Below are 18,918 nucleotides of genomic sequence, written 5' to 3' on the forward strand. Positions count from 1 at the left end.
TTCAAAAAGTTATTAACAAACGTTTTTCATGAAGATCGACTTTTTCTTCACTCTCTTGAAAAATTCTCTGAAAATTTTGTATAAAATTCAACAATTGGCATTTATTTCTACACAAATTTAAAGGTGCATTATCACCGCACCAAAATGGGCCATCATAGATTTTCTAACTCGTCTTCTTCAAAAAGTTATTAACAAACGTTTTTCAAGAAGTTCGACTTTTTCTTCACTCTCTTCGAAAGTTCTCTGAAAAATTTGTATAAAATCCAATAATTGGCATTTATTTCTACACAAAATTAAAGATACATTATCACGGCACCAAAATGGGCTATCATAAACTTTATAACTCGTCTTCTTCAAAAAGTTATTAACAAACATTTTTCATGAAGTTCGACTTTTTCTTCACTCTCTTGGAAAATTCTCTGAAAATTTTGTATAAAATCCAACAGTTGGCAGTTATTTCTACACAAACTTAAAGGTGCATTATCACGGCACCAAAATGGGCTATCATAGATTTTTTAACTTGTCTTCTTCAAAAAGTTATTAACAAACGTTTTTCATGAAGTTCGACTTTTTCTTCACTCTCTTGGAAAATTCTCTGAAAATTTTGTATAAAATCCAACAATTGGCATTTATTTCTACACAAACTTAAAGGTGCATTATCACGGCACCAAAATGGGCTATCATAGATTTTTTAACTCGTCTTCTTCAAAAAGTTATTAACAAAGGTTTTTCATGAAGTTCGACTTTTTCTTCACTCTCTTCGAAAGTTCTCTGAAAAATTTGTATATAATCCAACAATTGGCATTTATTTCTACACAAAATTAAAGATACATTATCACGGCACCAAAATGGGCTATCATAGACTTTCTAACTCGTCTTCTTCAAAAAGTTATTAACAAAGGTTTTTTATGAAGTTCGACTTTTTCTTCACTCTCTTGGAAATTTCTCTAAAACTTTTGTATAACATCCAACAATTGGCTTTTATTTCTACACAAACTTAACTGTGCATTATCGCGGCACCAAATTGGGCTATCATAGGATTTCTAACTCGTCTTCTTCAAAAAGTTATTAACAAAGGTTTTTCATGAAGTTCGACTTTTTCTTCACTCTCTTCGAAAGTTCTCTGAAAAATTTGTATATAATCCAACAATTGGCATTTATTTCTACACAAAATTAAAGATACATTATCACGGCACCAAAATGCGCTATCATAGACTTTCTAACTCGTCTTCTTCAAAAAGTTATTAACAAACGTTTTTCATGAAGTTCGACTTTTTCTTCACTCTCTTCGAAAGTTCTCTGAAAAATTTGTATAAAATCCAATAATTGGCATTTATTTCTACACAAATTTAACTGTGCATTATCGCGGCACCAAAATGGGCTATCATAGACTTTCTAACTCGTCTTCTTCAAAAAGTTATTAACAAACGTTTTTCATGAAGTTCGACTTTTTCTTCACTCTCTTGGAAAATTCTCTGAAAATTTTGTATAAAATTCAACAATTGGCATTTATTTCTACACAAATTTAAAGGTGCATTATCACCGCACCAAAATGGGCCATCATAGATTTTCTAACTCGTCTTCTTCAAAAAGTTATTAACAAACGTTTTTCAAGAAGTTCGACTTTTTCTACACTCTCTTCGAAAGTTCTCTGAAAAATTTGTATAAAATCCAACAATTGGCAGTTATTTCTACACAAACTTAAAGGTGCATTATCACGGCACCAAAATGGGCTATCATAGATTTTTTAACTTGTCTTCTTCAAAAAGTTATTAACAAACGTTTTTCATGAAGTTCGACTTTTTCTTCACTCTCTTGGAAAATTCTCTGAAAATTTTGTATAAAATCCAACAATTGGCATTTATTTCTACACAAACTTAAAGGTGCATTATCACGGCACCAAAATGGGCTATCATAGATTTTTTAACTCGTCTTCTTCAAAAAGTTATTAACAAAGGTTTTTCATGAAGTTCGACTTTTTCTTCACTCTCTTCGAAAGTTCTCTGAAAAATTTGTATATAATCCAACAATTGGCATTTATTTCTACACAAAATTAAAGATACATTATCACGGCACCAAAATTGGCTATCATAGACTTTCTAACTCGTCTTCTTCAAAAAGTTATTAACAAAGGTTTTTTATGAAGTTCGACTTTTTCTTCACTCTCTTGGAAATTTCTCTAAAACTTTTGTATAACATCCAACAATTGGCTTTTATTTCTACACAAACTTAACTGTGCATTATCGCGGCACCAAATTGGGCTATCATAGGATTTCTAACTCGTCTTCTTCAAAAAGTTATTAACAAAGGTTTTTCATGAAGTTCGACTTTTTCTTCACTCTCTTCGAAAGTTCTCTGAAAAATTTGTATATAATCCAACAATTGGCATTTATTTCTACACAAAATTAAAGATACATTATCACGGCACCAAAATGCGCTATCATAGACTTTCTAACTCGTCTTCTTCAAAAAGTTATTAACAAACGTTTTTCATGAAGTTCGACTTTTTCTTCACTCTCTTCGAAAGTTCTCTGAAAAATTTGTATAAAATCCAATAATTGGCATTTATTTCTACACAAATTTAACTGTGCATTATCGCGGCACCAAAATGGGCTATCATAGACTTTCTAACTCGTCTTCTTCAAAAAGTTATTAACAAACGTTTTTCATGAAGTTCGACTTTTTCTTCACTCTCTTGGAAAATTCTCTGAAAATTTTGTATAAAATTCAACAATTGGCATTTATTTCTACACAAATTTAAAGGTGCATTATCGCCGCACCAAAATGGGCCATCATAGATTTTCTAACTCGTCTTCTTCAAAAAGTTATTAACAAACGTTTTTCAAGAAGTTCGACTTTTTCTTCACTCTCTTCGAAAGTTCTCTGAAAAATTTGTATAAAATCCAATAATTGGCATTTATTTCTACCCAAAATTAAAGATACATTATCACGGCACCAAAATGGGCTATCATAAAGTTTATAACTCGTCTTCTTCAAAAAGTTATTAACAAACATTTTTCATGAAGTTCGACTTTTTCTTCACTCTCTTGGAAAATTCTCTGAAAATTTTGTATAAAATCCAACAATTGGCAGTTATTTCCACACAAACTTAAAGGTGCATTATCACGGCACCAAAATGGGCTATCATAGATTTTTTAACTTGTCTTCTTCAAAAAGTTATTAACAAACGTTTTTCATGAAGTTCGACTTTTTCTTCACTCTCTTGGAAAATTCTCTGAAAGTTTTGTATAAAATCCAACAATTGGCATTTATTTCTACACAAACTTAAAGGTGCATTATCACGGCACCAAAATGGGCTATCATAGATTTTTTTGACTCGTCTTCTTCAAAAAGTTATTAACAAAGGTTTTTCATGAAGTTCGACTTTTTCTTCACTCTCTTCGAAAGTTCTCTGAAAAATTTGTATATAATCCAACAATTGGCATTTATTTCTACACAAAATTAAAGATACATTATCACGGCACCAAAACGCGCTATCATAGACTTTCTAACTCGTCTTCTTCAAAAAGTTATTAACAAAGGTTTTTCATGAAGTTCGACTTTTTCCTCACTCTCTTGGAAATTTCTCTAACACTTTTGTATAACATCCAACAATTGGCTTTCATTTCTACACAAATTTAACTGTGCATTATCGCGGCACCAAAATGGGCTATTATAGACTTTCTAACTCGTCTTCTTCAAAAAGTTATTAACAAACGTTTTTCATGAAATTCGACTTTTTCTTCACTCTCTTGGAAAATTCTCTGAAAATTTTGTATAAAATTCAACAATTGGCATTTATTTCTACACAAATTTAAAGGTGCATTATCACCGCACCAAAATGGGCCATCATAGATTTTCTAACTCGTCTTCTTCAAAAAGTTATTAACAAATGTTTTTCAAGAAGTTCGACTTTTTCTTCACTCTCTTCGAAAGTTCTCTGAAAAATTTGTATAAAATCCAATAATTGGCATTTATTTCTACACAAAATTAAAGATACATTATCACGGCACCAAAATGGGCTATCATAAAGTTTCTAACTCGTCTTCTTCAAAAAGTTATTAACAAACATTTTTCATGAAGTTCGACTTTTTCTTCACTCTCTTGGAAAATTCTCTGAAAAGTTTGTATAAAAACCAACAATTGGCATTTATTTCTACACAAACTTAAAGGTGCATTATCACGGCACCAAAATGAGCTATCATAGATTTTTTAACTTGTCTTCTTCAAAAAGTTATTAACAAACGTTTTTCATGAAGTTCGACTTTTTCTTCACTCTCTTGGAAAATTCTCTGAAAATTTTGTATAAAATCCAACAATTGGCATTTATTTCTACCCAAACTTGAAAAGTACATTATCATGGCAACAAAATGGGTTATCATAGACTTTCGAACTCGTCTTCTTCAAAATGCTATTAACAAACGTTTTTCATGAAATTCGACTTTTTCTTCACTCTCTTGGAAAGTTCTCTGAAAATTTTGTATAAAATCCAACAATTGGCTTTTATTTTTAAACAAACTAAAGATACATTATCACGGCACCAAAATGGGCTATCATAAACTTTCTAACTCGTCTTCTTCACAAAGTAATTAACAATCGTTTTTCATGAAGTTCGACTTTTTTTTCTCTCTTGGAAAATTCTCTAAAAATTTTGTATAAAATCCAACAATTGGCTTTTATTTCCACACAAATTTAAAGGTGCATTATCACGGCACCAAAACGCGCTATCATAAACTTTCTAACTCGTCTTCTTCAAAAAGTTGTCAACAAACTTTTTTCATGAAGTTCGACTTTTTCTTCACTCTCTTGGAAAATTCTCTAAAAATTTTGTATAAAATCCAACAATTGGCTTTTATTTCCACACAAATTTAAAGGTGCATTATCACGGCACCAAAATGGGCTATCATAGACTTTCTAACTCGTCTTCTTCATAAAGTTAATAACAAAGGTTTTTCATGAAATTCGACTTTTTCTTCACTCTCTTGGAAAGTTCTCTGAAAATTTTGTATAAAATCCAGCAATTGGCTTTTATTTTTAAACAAACTAAAGATACATTATCACTGCACCAAAATGGTTTATCATAAACTTTCTAACTCGTCTTCTTCAAAAAGTTATTAACAAACGTTTTTCATGAAGTTCGACTTTTTCTTCACTCTCTTGGAAAATTCTCTAAAAATTTTGTATAAAATCCAACAATTGCCTTTTATTTTCACACAAATTTAAAGGTGTATTATCACGGCACCAAAATGCGCTATCATAAACTTTCTAACACGTCTTCTTCAAAAAGTTGTCAACAAACTTTTTTCATGAAGTTCGACTTTTTCTTCACTCTCTGGGAAAATTCTCTAAAAATTTTGCATAAAATCCAACAATTGGCTTTTATTTCCACACAAATTTAAAGGTGCATTATCACGGCACCAAAATGGGCTATCATAGACTTTCTAACTCGTCTTCTTCATAAAGTTATCAACAAAGGTTTTTCATGAAATTCGACTTTTTCTTCACTCTCTTGGAAAGTTCTCTGAAAATTTTGTATAAAATCCAACAATTGGCTTTTATTTTTAATCAAACTAAAGATACATTATCACGGCACCAAAATGGGCTATCATAAACTTTCTAACTCGTCTTCTTCAAAAAGTTATTAACAAACGTTTTTCATGAAATTCGACTTTTTCTTCACTCTCTTGGAAAATTCTCTAAAAATTTTGTATAAAATCCAACAATTGGCTATATTTCCACCCAAATTTAAAGGTGCATTATCACGGCACCAAAATGCGCTATCATAAACTTTCTAACTCGTCTTCTTCAAAAAGTTGTCAACAAACTTTTTTCATGAAGTTCGACTTTTTCTTCACTCTCTTGGAAAATTCTCTAAAAATTTTGTATAAAATCCAACAATTGGCTTTTATTTCCACACAAATTTAAAGGTGCATTATCACGGCACCAAAATGGGCTATCATAGACTTTCTAGCTCGTCTTCTTCATAAAGTTATTAACAAAGGTTTTTCATGAAGTTCGACTTTTTCTTCGCTCTCTTCGAAATTTCTCTGAAAAAAATGTATAAAATCCAACAATTGGCATTTATTTCTACACAAACTTAAAAGGTACATTATAACGGCAACAAAATGGGTTATCATAGACTTTCGAACTCGTCTTCTTCAAAAAGCTATTAACAAACGTTTTTCATGAAATTCGACTTTTTCTTCACTCTCTTGGAAAATTCTCTGAAAATTTTGTATAAAATCCAACAATTGGCTTTTATTTTTAAACAAAACTAAAGATACATTATCACGGCACCAAAATGGGCTATCATAAACTTTCTAACTCGTCTTCTTCAAAAATTTATTAACAAACGTTTTTCATGAAGTTCGACTTTTTCTTCACTCTCTGGGAAAATTCTCTAAAAATTTTGTCTAAAATCCAACAATTGGCTTTCATTTCTACACAAATTTAAAGGTGCATTATCACGGCACCAAAATCGGCTATCATAAACTTTCTAACTTGTCTTCTTCAAAAAGTTATCAAAAAACTTTTTTCATGAAGTTCGACTTTTTCTTCACTCTCTTCGAAAGATCTCTAAAAAATTGTATAAAATCCAACAATTGGCATTTATTTCCACACAAATTTAAAGGTGCATTATCACGGCACCAAAATGGGCTATCATAGACTTTCTAGCTCGTCTTCTTCATAAAGTTATTAACAAAGGTTTTTCATGAAGTTCGACTTTTTCTTCGCTCTCTTCGAAATTTCTCTGAAAAAAATGTATAAAATCCAACAATTGGCATTTATTTCTACACAAACTTAAAAGGTACATTATAACGGCAACAAAATGGGTTATCCTAGACTTTCGAACTCGTCTTCTTCAAAAAGTTATTAACAAACGTTTTTCATGAAGTTCGACTTTTTCTTCACTCTCTTCGAAAGCTCTGTGAAAAATTTGTATAAAATCCAACAATTGGCATTTATTTCTACACAAAACTAAAGTTACATTATCACGGCACCAAAATGTGCTATCATAAACTTTCTAACTCGTCTTCTTCAAAAAGTTGTTAACAAACGTTTTTCATGAAGTTCGATTTTTTCTTCACTCTCTTGGAAAATTCTCTGAAAATTTTGTATAAAATCCAACAATTGGCATTTATTTCTACACAAGTTTAAAGGTGCATTATCACGGCACCAAAATCGGCTATCATAAACTTTCTAACTCGTCTTCTTCAAAAAGTTATCAAATAACTTTTTTCATGAAGTTCGATTTTTCTTCACTCTCTTCAAAAGATCTCTGAAAAATTTGTATAAAATCCAACAATTGGCATTTATTTCTACACAAACTTAAAAGATACATTATAACGGCAACAAAATGTGCTATCATAAACTTTCTAACTCGTCTTCTTCAAAAAGTTATTATCAAGCGTTTTTCATGAAGTTCGATTTTCTTCACTCTCTTCGAAAGCTCTCTGGAAAATTTGTATAAAATCCAACAATTGGCATTTATTTCTACACAAAACTAAAGTTACATTATCACGGCACCAAAATGTGCTATCATAAACTTTCTAACTCGTCTTCTTCAAAAAGTTATCAAAAAACTTTTTTCATGAAGTTCGACTTTTTCTTCACTCTCTTCGAAAGATCTCTAAAAAATTGTATAAAATCCAACAATTGGCATTTATTTCTACACAAACTTAAAAGATACATTAAAAGGGCAACAAAATGGGTTATCATAGACTTTCGAACTCGTCTTCATCAAAAAGTTATTAACAAACGTTTTTCATGAAGTTCGACTTTTTCTTCACTCTCTTCGAAAGCTCTGTGAAAAATTTGTATAAAATCCAACAATTGGCATTTATTTCTACACAAAACTAAAGTTACATTATCACGGCACCAAAATGTGCTATCATAAACTTTCTAACTCGTCTTCTTCAAAAAGTTGTTAACAAACGTTTTTCATGAAGTTCGATTTTTTCTTCACTCTCTTGGAAAATTCTCTGAAAATTTTGTATAAAATCTAACAATTGGCATTTGTTTCTACACAAGTTTAAAGGTGCATTATCACGGCACCAAAATCGGCTATCATAAACTTTCTAACTCGTCTTCTTCAAAAAGTTATCAAATAACTTTTTTCATGAAGTTCGACTTTTTCTTCACTCTCTTCAAAAGATCTCTGAAAAACTTGTATAAAATCCAACAATTGGCATTTATTTCTACACAAACTTAAAAGATACATTATAACGGCAACAAAATGTGCTATCATAAACTTTCTAACTCGTCTTCTTCAAAAAGTTATTATCAAGCGTTTTTCATGAAGTTCGATTTTCTTCACTCTCTTCGAAAGCTCTCTGGAAAATTTGTATAAAATCCAACAATTGGCATTTATTTCTACACAAAACTAAAGTTACATTATCACGGCACCAAAATGGGCTATCATAGACTTTCTAACTCGTCTTCTTCAAAAAGTTGTTAACAAACGTTTTTCATGAAGTTCGATTTTTTCTTCACTCTCTTGGAAAATTCTCTGAAAATTTTGTATAAAATCCAACAATTGGCATTTATTTCTACACAAGTTTAAAGGTGCATTATCACGGCACCAAAATCGGCTATCATAAACTTTCTAACTCGTCTTCTTCAAAAAGTTATTGTCAAGCGTTTTTCATGAAGTTCGATTTTCTTCATTCTCTTCGAAAGCTCTCTGGAAAATTTGTATAAAATCCAACAATTGGCATTTATTTCTACACAAAACTAAAGTTACATTATCACGGCACCAAAATGGGCTATCATAGACTTTCTAACTCGTCTTCTTCAAAAAGTTATTAACAAAGGTTTTTTCAGGAAGTTCGACTTTTTCTTCGCTCTCTTCGAATGTTCTCTGAAAAATTTGTATAAAATCCGACAATTGGCTTTTATTTTTACACAAAACTAAAGATACATTATCACGGCACAAAAATGGGCCATCATAAACTTTCTAACTCGTCTTCTTCAAAAAGTTTTTAACAACTTTTTTCATGAAGTTAGACTTTTGCTTCACTCTCTTGGAAAAATCTCTAAACATTTGGTATAAAATTCATCAATTGGCATTTATTTCTACACAAAATTAAAGGTGCATTTTCACCGCACCAAAATGGGCTATCAAAGAATTTCTAACTCGTTTTCTTCAAAAAGTTAATTACAATGGTTTTTCTTGAAGTTCGACTTTTTCTTCACTCTCTTCGAAAGTTCTCTGAAAAATTTGTATAAAATCCAACAATTGGCATTTATTTCTACACAAAATTAAAGATACATTATCACGGCACCAAAATGGGCTATCATAAAGTTTTCAACTCGTCTTCTTCAAAAAGTTATTAACAAACGTTTTTCATGAAGTTCGACTTTTTCTTCACTCTCTTGGAAAATTCTCTGAAAATTTTGTGTAAAATCCAACAATTGGCATTTATTTCTACACAAATTTAAAGGTGCATTATCACGGCACCAAAATGGGCTATCATAGACTTTTTAACTTATCTTCTTCAAAAAGTTATTAACAAACGTTTTTCATGAAGTTCGACTTTGTCTTCACACTCTTGGAAAATACTCTGAAAATTTTGTGTAAAATCCAACAATTGGCATTTATTTCTACACAAATTTAAAGGTGCATTATCACGGCACCAAAATGGGCTATCATAAACTTTCTAACTCGTCTTCTACAAAAAGTTATCAAATAACTTTTTTCATGAAGTTCGACTTTTTCTTCACTCTCTTCGAAAGATCTCTGAAAAATTTGTATAAAATCCAACAATTGGCATTTATTTCTACACAAACTTAAAAGATACATAATAACGGCAACAAAATGTGCTATCATAAACTTTCTAACTCGTCTTCTTCAAAAAGTTATTAAAAAACGTTTTTCATGAAGTTCGATTTTTATTCACTCTCTTCGAAAGCTCTCTGAAAAATTTGTATAAAATCCAACAATTGGCATTTATTTCTACACAAAACTAAAGTTACATTATCACGGCACCAAAATGGGCTATCATAGACTTTCTAACTTGTCTTCTTCAAAAAGTTATTAACAAAGGTTTTTTCAGGAAGTTCGACTTTTTCTTCGCTCTCTTCGAATGTTCTCTGAAAAATTTGTATAAAATCCGACAATTGGCTTTTATTTTTACACAAAACTAAAGATACATTATCACGGCACAAAAATGGGCCATCATAAACTTTCTAACTCGTCTTCTTCAAAAAGTTTTTAACAAACGTTTTTCATGAAGTTAGACTTTTGCTTCACTCTCTTGGAAAAATCTCTAAAAATTTTGTATAAAATTCAACAATTGGCATTTATTTCTACACAAAATTAAAGGTGCATTTTCACCGCACCAAAATGGGCTATCATAGAATTTCTAACTCGTTTTCTTCAAAAAGTTAATTACAAAGGTTTTTCTTGAAGTTCGAATTTTTCTTTACTCTCTTCGAAAGTTCTCTGAAAAATTTGTATAAAATCCAACAATTGGCATTTATTTCTACGCAAAATTAAAGATACAATATCACGGCACCAAAATGGGCTATCATAAAGTTTTTAACTCGTCTTCTTCAAAAAGTTATTAACAAACGTTTTTCATGAAGTTCGACTTTTTCTTCACTCTCTTGGAAAATTCTCTGAAAATTTTGTGTAAAATCCAACAATTGGCATTTATTTCTACACAAATTTAAAGGTGCATTATCACGGCACCGAAATGGGCTATCATAGACTTTTTAACTTATCTTCTTCAAAAAGTTATTAACAAACGTTTTTCATGAAGTTCGACTTTGTCTTCACACTCTTGGAAAATACTCTGAAAATTTTGTGTAAAATCCAACAATTGGCATTTATTTCTACACAAATTTAAAGGTGCATTATCACGGCACCAAAATGGGCTATCATAAACTTTCTAACTCGTCTTCTACAAAAAGTTATCAAATAACTTTTTTCATGAAGTTCGACTTTTTCTTCACTCTCTTCGAAAGATCTCTGAAAAACTTGTATAAAATCCAACAATTGGCATTTATTTCTACACAAACTTAAAAGATACATAATAACGGCAACAAAATGTGCTATCATAAACTTTCTAACTCGTCTTCTTCAAAAAGTTATTAAAAAACGTTTTTCATGAAGTTCGATTTTTATTCACTCTCTTCGAAAGCTCTCTGAAAAATTTGTATAAAATCCAACAATTGGCATTTATTTCTACACAAAACTAAAGTTACATTATCACGGCACCAAAATGGGCTATCATAGACTTTCTAACTTGTCTTCTTCAAAAAGTTATTAACAAAGGTTTTTTCAGGAAGTTCGACTTTTTCTTCGCTCTCTTCGAATGTTCTCTGAAAAATTTGTATAAAATCCGACAATTGGCTTTTATTTTTACACAAAACTAAAGATACATTATCACGGCACAAAAATGGGCCATCATAAACTTTCTAACTCGTCTTCTTCAAAAAGTTTTTAACAAACGTTTTTCATGAAGTTAGACTTTTGCTTCACTCTCTTGGAAAAATCTCTAAAAATTTTGTATAAAATTCAACAATTGGCATTTATTTCTACACAAAATTAAAGGTGCATTTTCACCGCACCAAAATGGGCTATCATAGAATTTCTAACTCGTTTTCTTCAAAAAGTTAATTACAAAGGTTTTTCTTGAAGTTCGAATTTTTCTTTACTCTCTTCGAAAGTTCTCTGAAAAATTTGTATAAAATCCAACAATTGGCATTTATTTCTACGCAAAATTAAAGATACAATATCACGGCACCAAAATGGGCTATCATAAAATTTTTAACTCGTCTTCTTCAAAAAGTTATTAACAAACGTTTTTCATGAAGTTCGACTTTTTCTTCACTCTCTTGGAAAATTCTCTGAAAATTTTGTGTAAAATCCAACAATTGGCTTTTATTTCTACACAAATTTAAAGGTGCATTATCACGGCACCGAAATGGGCTATCATAGACTTTTTAACTTATCTTCTTCAAAAAGTTAGTAACAAACGTTTTTCATGAAGTTCGACTTTGTCTTCACTCTCTTGGAAAATTCTCTGAAAATTTTGTATAAAATCCAACAATTGGCATTTATTTTTACCCAAACTTGAAAAGTACAATATCATGGCAACAAAATGGTTATCATAGACTTTCGAACTCGTCTTCTTCAAAAAGCTATTAACAAACGTTTTTCATGAAATTCGACTTTTTCTTCACTCTCTTGGAAAATTCTCTGAAAATTTTGTATAAAATCCAACAATTGGCTTTTATTTTTAAACAAAACTAAAGATACATTATCACGGCACCAAAATGGGCTATCATAAACTTTCTAACACGTCTTCTTCAAAAAGTTATTAACAAACGTTTTTCATGAAGTTCGACTTTTTCTTCACTCTCTTGGAAAATTCTCTAAAAATTTTGTATAAAATCCAACAATTGGTTTTTATTTCTACACAAATTTAAAAATGCATTATCACGGCACCAAAATGGGCTATCATAAACTTTCTAACTCGTCTTCTTCAAAAAGTTATCAACAAACTTTTTTCATGAAGTTCGACTTTTTCTTCACTCTCTTCGAAAGATCTCTAAAAAATAGTATAAAATCCAACAATTGGCATTTATTTCTACACAAACTTAAAAGGTACATTATAACGGCAACAAAATGGGTCATCATAGACTTTTGAACTCGACTTCTTCAAAAAGTTATTAACAAACTTTTTTCATGATGTTCGGCTTTTTCTTCACTCTCTTGGAAAGTTCTCTGCAAAATTTTGTATAAAATCCAACAATTGGCATTTATTTCTACCCAAACTTGAAAGGTACATTATCACGGCAACAAAATGGGTTATCATAGACTTTTGAGCTCGTCTTCTTCAAAAAGTTATTAACAAACATTTTTCATGAAGTTCGGCTTTTTCTTCACTCTCTTGGAAAGTTCTCTGCAAAATTTGTATAAAATCCAACAATTGGCACTTTTTTCTCCAGAAACTTAGAAAGTCTAGGATAGCCCATTTTGTGATAGCCCACTAATAAAAAATTAAAGAAAACTCGAACTTCATGTGAAGTTCGTCTTTTTCTGTAATTGTTTATTAGTCCACTTTAAATTACACTCTAGAAATAAAAAGGCTGTAAAAGTGTAAAAGTAATTGATTCTTTTCATAAGGGTGGAAAAAGGGGTGTAATCTTTTATCATTCCACCCTTAATTACAATCTTTTTAGAGTGTAAAAATAAGAGTGCAGAAATAATTGATTCTTTTATTAAGGGTGGAAAAAAGAGTGTAATCTTTTATCATTCCACCCTTAATTACACTCTTTCTAGAGTGTAAAAATAAGAGTGTAAAAATAATAGATTCTTTTAATAAGGGTGGAAAAAAGGGTGTAATCTTTTATCATTCCATCCTTAATTACACTCTTTCTAAGAGTGTAAAAAGAGTGTACAAAAGAGTGTAATAACAGTGTAATTTTTTTTAAAATTCCACTCTTACACTCTTTTCCCCGGTAAATAAGAGTGGAAAACGCATTACACCCTAATCCCCGCTAATTAGGGGTGAAACCTCCTCCCGGGGGTATCCTTTTCAACTTCAGGTTCCTTCGCTATTCGCCAACTGGTATTAACTTTAGAGCATAAGCGTAAACATGGCAGAAACAACTCCAGATAATAAGAGTGTAAAAGGAGTTTTCTTTAACAGCTGGAGATAATAGTAATTCATTTCAGATAGCGAGTGTTTTAAGAGGAGTATCGACTAAGTGATTGGTTAGTGACAGCTAGGTACACAAGGTTTGGAAAAGGTTCATTATTTGATATGAAAAAAGATGAGCAATGATGGGATGGCTGGTCTAAGCACTTAGGTTTCATAAGCAACCAATTAATTTTTTTAACAAAGATGTTTTTGGTAGTTTTGCGGTTTCACTCTATAAAAATGTTCAGGTAAATTTACCTGAACCGTGTTCAGGTAATTGGTTGTTCAGGTGAAATTCAGGTGTAAAGACACCTGAAACACACCTGAACTGTAGCTCAGGTAAATTTTCACCTGAATAAGTTCAGGTGTAATTACCTGAAAAAGTTTTTTTATTACATTAAGCAATGAAACAGAAACAACTTTCTACAATAAAAATATAAACTGACACAAAACAAAAATATTATTTCTGGATGAGACAACAACACATTTATCAAGCGATGTCCAGCACTTTTTATAAGTTTCCCAAATTTCAGGTTCAGTTCAATAAAACATTTTCTCAATCTTCAGTCCCACTGCTATTTTTACCTTAAAAAACGTTTTGAGAACCAATCAGAAATTTAGAGGTAAACATTTTTCTAAAAAAAAATTGAAATAACGGTTTAGAAAAGAACTTGCCTGAATTTTAACTGAATTTTAACTGAATTTTTCAGGCTTCACTGGCTGAATTTTTACCTGAATTCACTTGAAAAATAGCTGAAAAAAGTACTTGAACTGTGCAGGTGATCGGAATTTTCCAGGTGTGTTGACTGGAACTTGAACTGTGAAGTTCACACACAAAAAGACCTGAAATTTTCAGGTACACACACCGAAAACTTTTTCTTTCAAGTTTCGAATTTCGGAAATTGCCTTCTTTTTGTTTCTCTATGTGGGCCAGACAGTGATCTGGATGATGTTCATCCTTTTTTAAGTTTTTCTTTAAACGCATTGAGAGCAATTTTTTGCGCTAAGAAAATTTTTTTTGCCGTTTCGAAAAACTAAAGGCACAGGTGGTTTTGGGGTAAAATTGTAAATTCTCCGGATTTTCTTCTTTTTCTTAATTCTGCATTCATGTACTGGTTGCAATTCTTGTAATTTTGGGATCTAGGTACAAATTTGATTACGATGCTTGATATAAACAGGCTTGACTGGTTTGCTTCAGTTTAATAAACAAACTTTCTCTCTCTTCAGTCCTCCTGCTTTTTTGCCTTAAAAAAACGTATTGCCAACCAATAGGAAATTTAGAGGTGCAGGATTTTTGGATGAAAAGTTGAAATAACGTTTTAGAAAAGAGCTTGCCTGAATTTTAACTAAATTTAACTGAATTTTTCAGGGGTCACTTGCTTTAACATTTACTTGAGTTCAACAGAAAAATAGCTGAAAAAATTACCTGAACTTTGCAGTTGAACGGAATTTTTCATGTGTGTTTGCTGGAACTTCACCTGTTTTCTGTAAACACATAAGTTTTGAAACAACGGTTTAATAAAGAACTTGCCTGCTTTTTACCTGAAACTTATATGAATTTTTCAAGCTTCACTGGCTGAACTTTTGCCTGAATTTACTTGAAAATTAGCTGAAAAGAGTACCTGAACTGTGCAGGTGATCGAAATTTTTCAGGTGTGTTTACTGGAACTTCAACTGTGAATTTCACACACAAAAAGACCTGAAATTTTCAGGTACACACACCGAAAACTTTTTCTTTCAAATTTCGTATTTCGGAAATTGCTTTCTTTTTGTTTTTATATGTCGGCCAGACAGTGATCTTGGTGATGTTCATCCGTTTTTCAATTTTTCTGTAAACGCATTGAGAGCAATGTTTTGCGCTAAGAAAATTTTTTTGCCGTTTCGCAAAATTAAAGGTACAGGTGGTTTGGGGTAAAATTGTAATTTCTCCTGATTTTCTTCTTTTTCTTATTTCTGCATTGTACTGGTTGCATTTCTTGTAATTTTGGGACCTAGGTACAAATTTGATTACGATTCTTGATGTAAACATGCTTGACTGGTTTGGTTCAGTATAATAAAAAAATTTTCTCTCTCTTCAGTCCTACTGCTTTTTTGCCTTAAAAAACGTATTGCGAACCCATCAGAAATTTAGAGGTGCATATTTTTTAAAGTTTTGAAACAACGGTTTAATAAAGAACTTACCTGCTTTTTACCTGAAACTTACATGAATTTTTCAAGCTTCACTGGCTGAACTTTTGCCTGAATTCACTTGAAAATTAGCTGAAAAGAGTACCTGAACTGTGCAGGTGATCGAAATTTTTCAGGTGTGTTTACTGGAACTTCAACTGTGAATTTCACTCAACAATGCCTGAAATTTTCAGCTACACATACCTGAAAAATTTTTCTTTCAAATTTCGTATTTCGGAAATTGCTTTCTTTTTGTTTTTATATGTCGGCCAGACAGTGATCTTGGTGATGTTCATCCGTTTTTAAATTTTTCTGTAAACGCATTGAGAGCAATGTTTTGCGCTAAGAAAATTTTTTTGCCGTTTCGCAAAATTAAAGGTACAGGTGGTTTGGGGTAAAATTGTAATTTCTCCTGATTTTCTTCTTTTTCTTATTTCTGCATTGTACTGGTTGCATTTCTTGTAATTTTGGGACCTAGGTACAAATTTGATTACGATTCTTGATGTAAACATGCTTGACTGGTTTGGTTCAGTATAATAAAAAAATTTTCTCTCTCTTCAGTCCTACTGCTTTTTTGCCTTAAAAAACGTATTGCGAAACCATCAGAAATTTAGAGGTGCATATTTTTTAAAGTTTTGAAACAACGGTTTAATAAGGAACTTACCTGCTTTTTACCTGAAACTTACATGACTTTTTTAAGCTTCACTGGCTGAACTTTTGCCTGAATTCACTTGAAAATTAGCTGAAAAGAGTACCTGAACTGTGCAGGTGATCGAAATTTTTCAGGTGTGTTTACTGGAACTTCAACTGTGAATTTCACTCAACAATGCCTGAAATTTTCAGCTACACATACCTGAAAAATTTTTCTTTCAAATTTCGTATTTCGGAAATTGCTTTCTTTTTGTTTTTATATGTCGGCCAGACAGTGATCTTGGTGATGTTCATCCGTTTTTAAATTTTTCTGTAAACGCATTGAGAGCAATGTTTTGCGCTAAGAAAATTTTTTGCCGTTTCGCAAAATTAAAGGTACAGGTGGTTTGGGGTAAAATTGTAATTTCTCCTGATTTTCTTCTTTTTCTTATTTCTGCATTGTACTGGTTGCATTTCTTGTAATTTTGGGACCTAGGTACAAATTTGATTACGATTCTTGATGTAAACATGCTTGACTGGTTTGGTTCAGTATAATAAAAAAATTTTCTCTCTCTTCAGTCCTACTGCTTTTTTGCCTTAAAAAACGTATTGCGAACCCATCAGAAATTTAGAGGTGCATATTTTTTAAAGTTTTGAAACAACGGTTTAATAAAGAACTTACCTGCTTTTTACCTGAAACTTACATGAATTTTTCAAGCTTCACTGGTTGAACTTTTGCCTGAATTCACTTGAAAATTAGCTGAAAAGAGTACCTGAACTGTGCAGGTGATCGAAATTTTTCAGGTGTGTTTACTGGAACTTCAACTGTGAATTTCACTCAACAATGCCTGAAATTTTCAGCTACACATACCTGAAAAATTTTTCTTTCAAATTTCGTATTTCGGAAATTGCTTTCTTTTTGTTTTTATATGTCGGCCAGACAGTGATCTTGGTGATGTTCATCCGTTTTTAAATTTTTCTGTAAACGCATTGAGAGCAATGTTTTGCGCTAAGAAAATTTTTTGCCGTTTCGCAAAATTAAAGGTACAGGTGGTTTGGGGTAAAATTGTAATTTCTCCTGATTTTCTTCTTTTTCTTATTTCTGCATTGTACTGGTTGCATTTCTTGTAATTTTGGGACCTAGGTACAAATTTGATTACGATTCTTGATGTAAACATGCTTGACTGGTTTGGTTCAGTATAATAAAAAAATTTTCTCTCTCTTCAGTCCTACTGCTTTTTTGCCTTAAAAAACGTATTGCGAACCCATCAGAAATTTAGAGGTGCATATTTTTTAAAGTTTTGAAACAACGGTTTAATAAAGAACTTACCTGCTTTTTACCTGAAACTTACATGAATTTTTCAAGCTTCACTGGCTGAACTTTTGCCTGAATTCACTTGAAAATTAGCTGAAAAGAGTACCTGAACTGTGCAGGTGATCGAAATTTTTCAGGTGTGTTTACTGGAACTTCAACTGTGAATTTCACTCAACAATGCCTGAAATTTTCAGCTACACATACCTGAAAAATTTTTCTTTCAAATTTCGTATTTCGGAAATTGCTTTCTTTTTGTTTTTATATGTCGGCCAGACAGTGATCTTGGTGATGTTCATCCGTTTTTAAATTTTTCTGTAAACGCATTGAGAGCAATGTTTTGCGCTAAGAAAATTTTTTTGCCGTTTCGCAAAATTAAAGGTACAGGTGGTTTGGGGTAAAATTGTAATTTCTCCTGAGTTTCTTCTTTTTCTTATTTCTGCATTGTACTGGTTGCATTTCTTGTAATTTTGGGACCTAGGTACAAATTTGATTACGATTCTTGATGTAAACATGCTTGACTGGTTTGGTTCAGTATAATAAAAAAATTTTCTCTCTCTTCAGTCCTACTGCTTTTTTGCCTTAAAAAACGTATTGCGAACCCATCAGAAATTTAGAGGTGCATATTTTTTAAAGTTTTGAAACAACGGTTTAATAAAGAACTTACCTGCTTTTTACCTCAAACTTACATGAATTTTTCAAGCTTCACTGGCTGAACTTTTGCCTGAATTCACTTGAAAATTAGCTGAAAAGAGTACCTGAACTGTGCAGGTGATCGAAATTTTTCAGGTGTGTTTACTGGAACTTCAACTGTGAATTTCACTCAACAATGCCTGAAATTTTCAGCTACACATACCTGAAAAATTTTTCTTTCAAATTTCGTATTTCGGAAATTGCTTTCCTTTTGTTTTTATATGTCGGCCAGACAGTGATCTTGGTGATGTTCATCCGTTTTTAAATTTTTCTGTAAACGCATTGAGAGCAATGTTTTGCGCTAAGAAAATTTTTTTGCCGTTTCGCAAAATTAAAGGTACAGGTGGTTTGGGGTAAAATTGTAATTTCTCCTGATTTTCTTCTTTTTCTTATTTCTGCATTGTACTGGTTGCATTTCTTGTAATTTTGGGACCTAGGTACAAATTTGATTACGATTCTTGATGT

This window comes from Convolutriloba macropyga, chromosome 10 (assembly GCF_964194025.1).
Source record: "Convolutriloba macropyga chromosome 10, txConMacr16.3, whole genome shotgun sequence".
Taxonomy (NCBI): Eukaryota; Metazoa; Xenacoelomorpha; order Acoela; family Convolutidae; genus Convolutriloba; species Convolutriloba macropyga.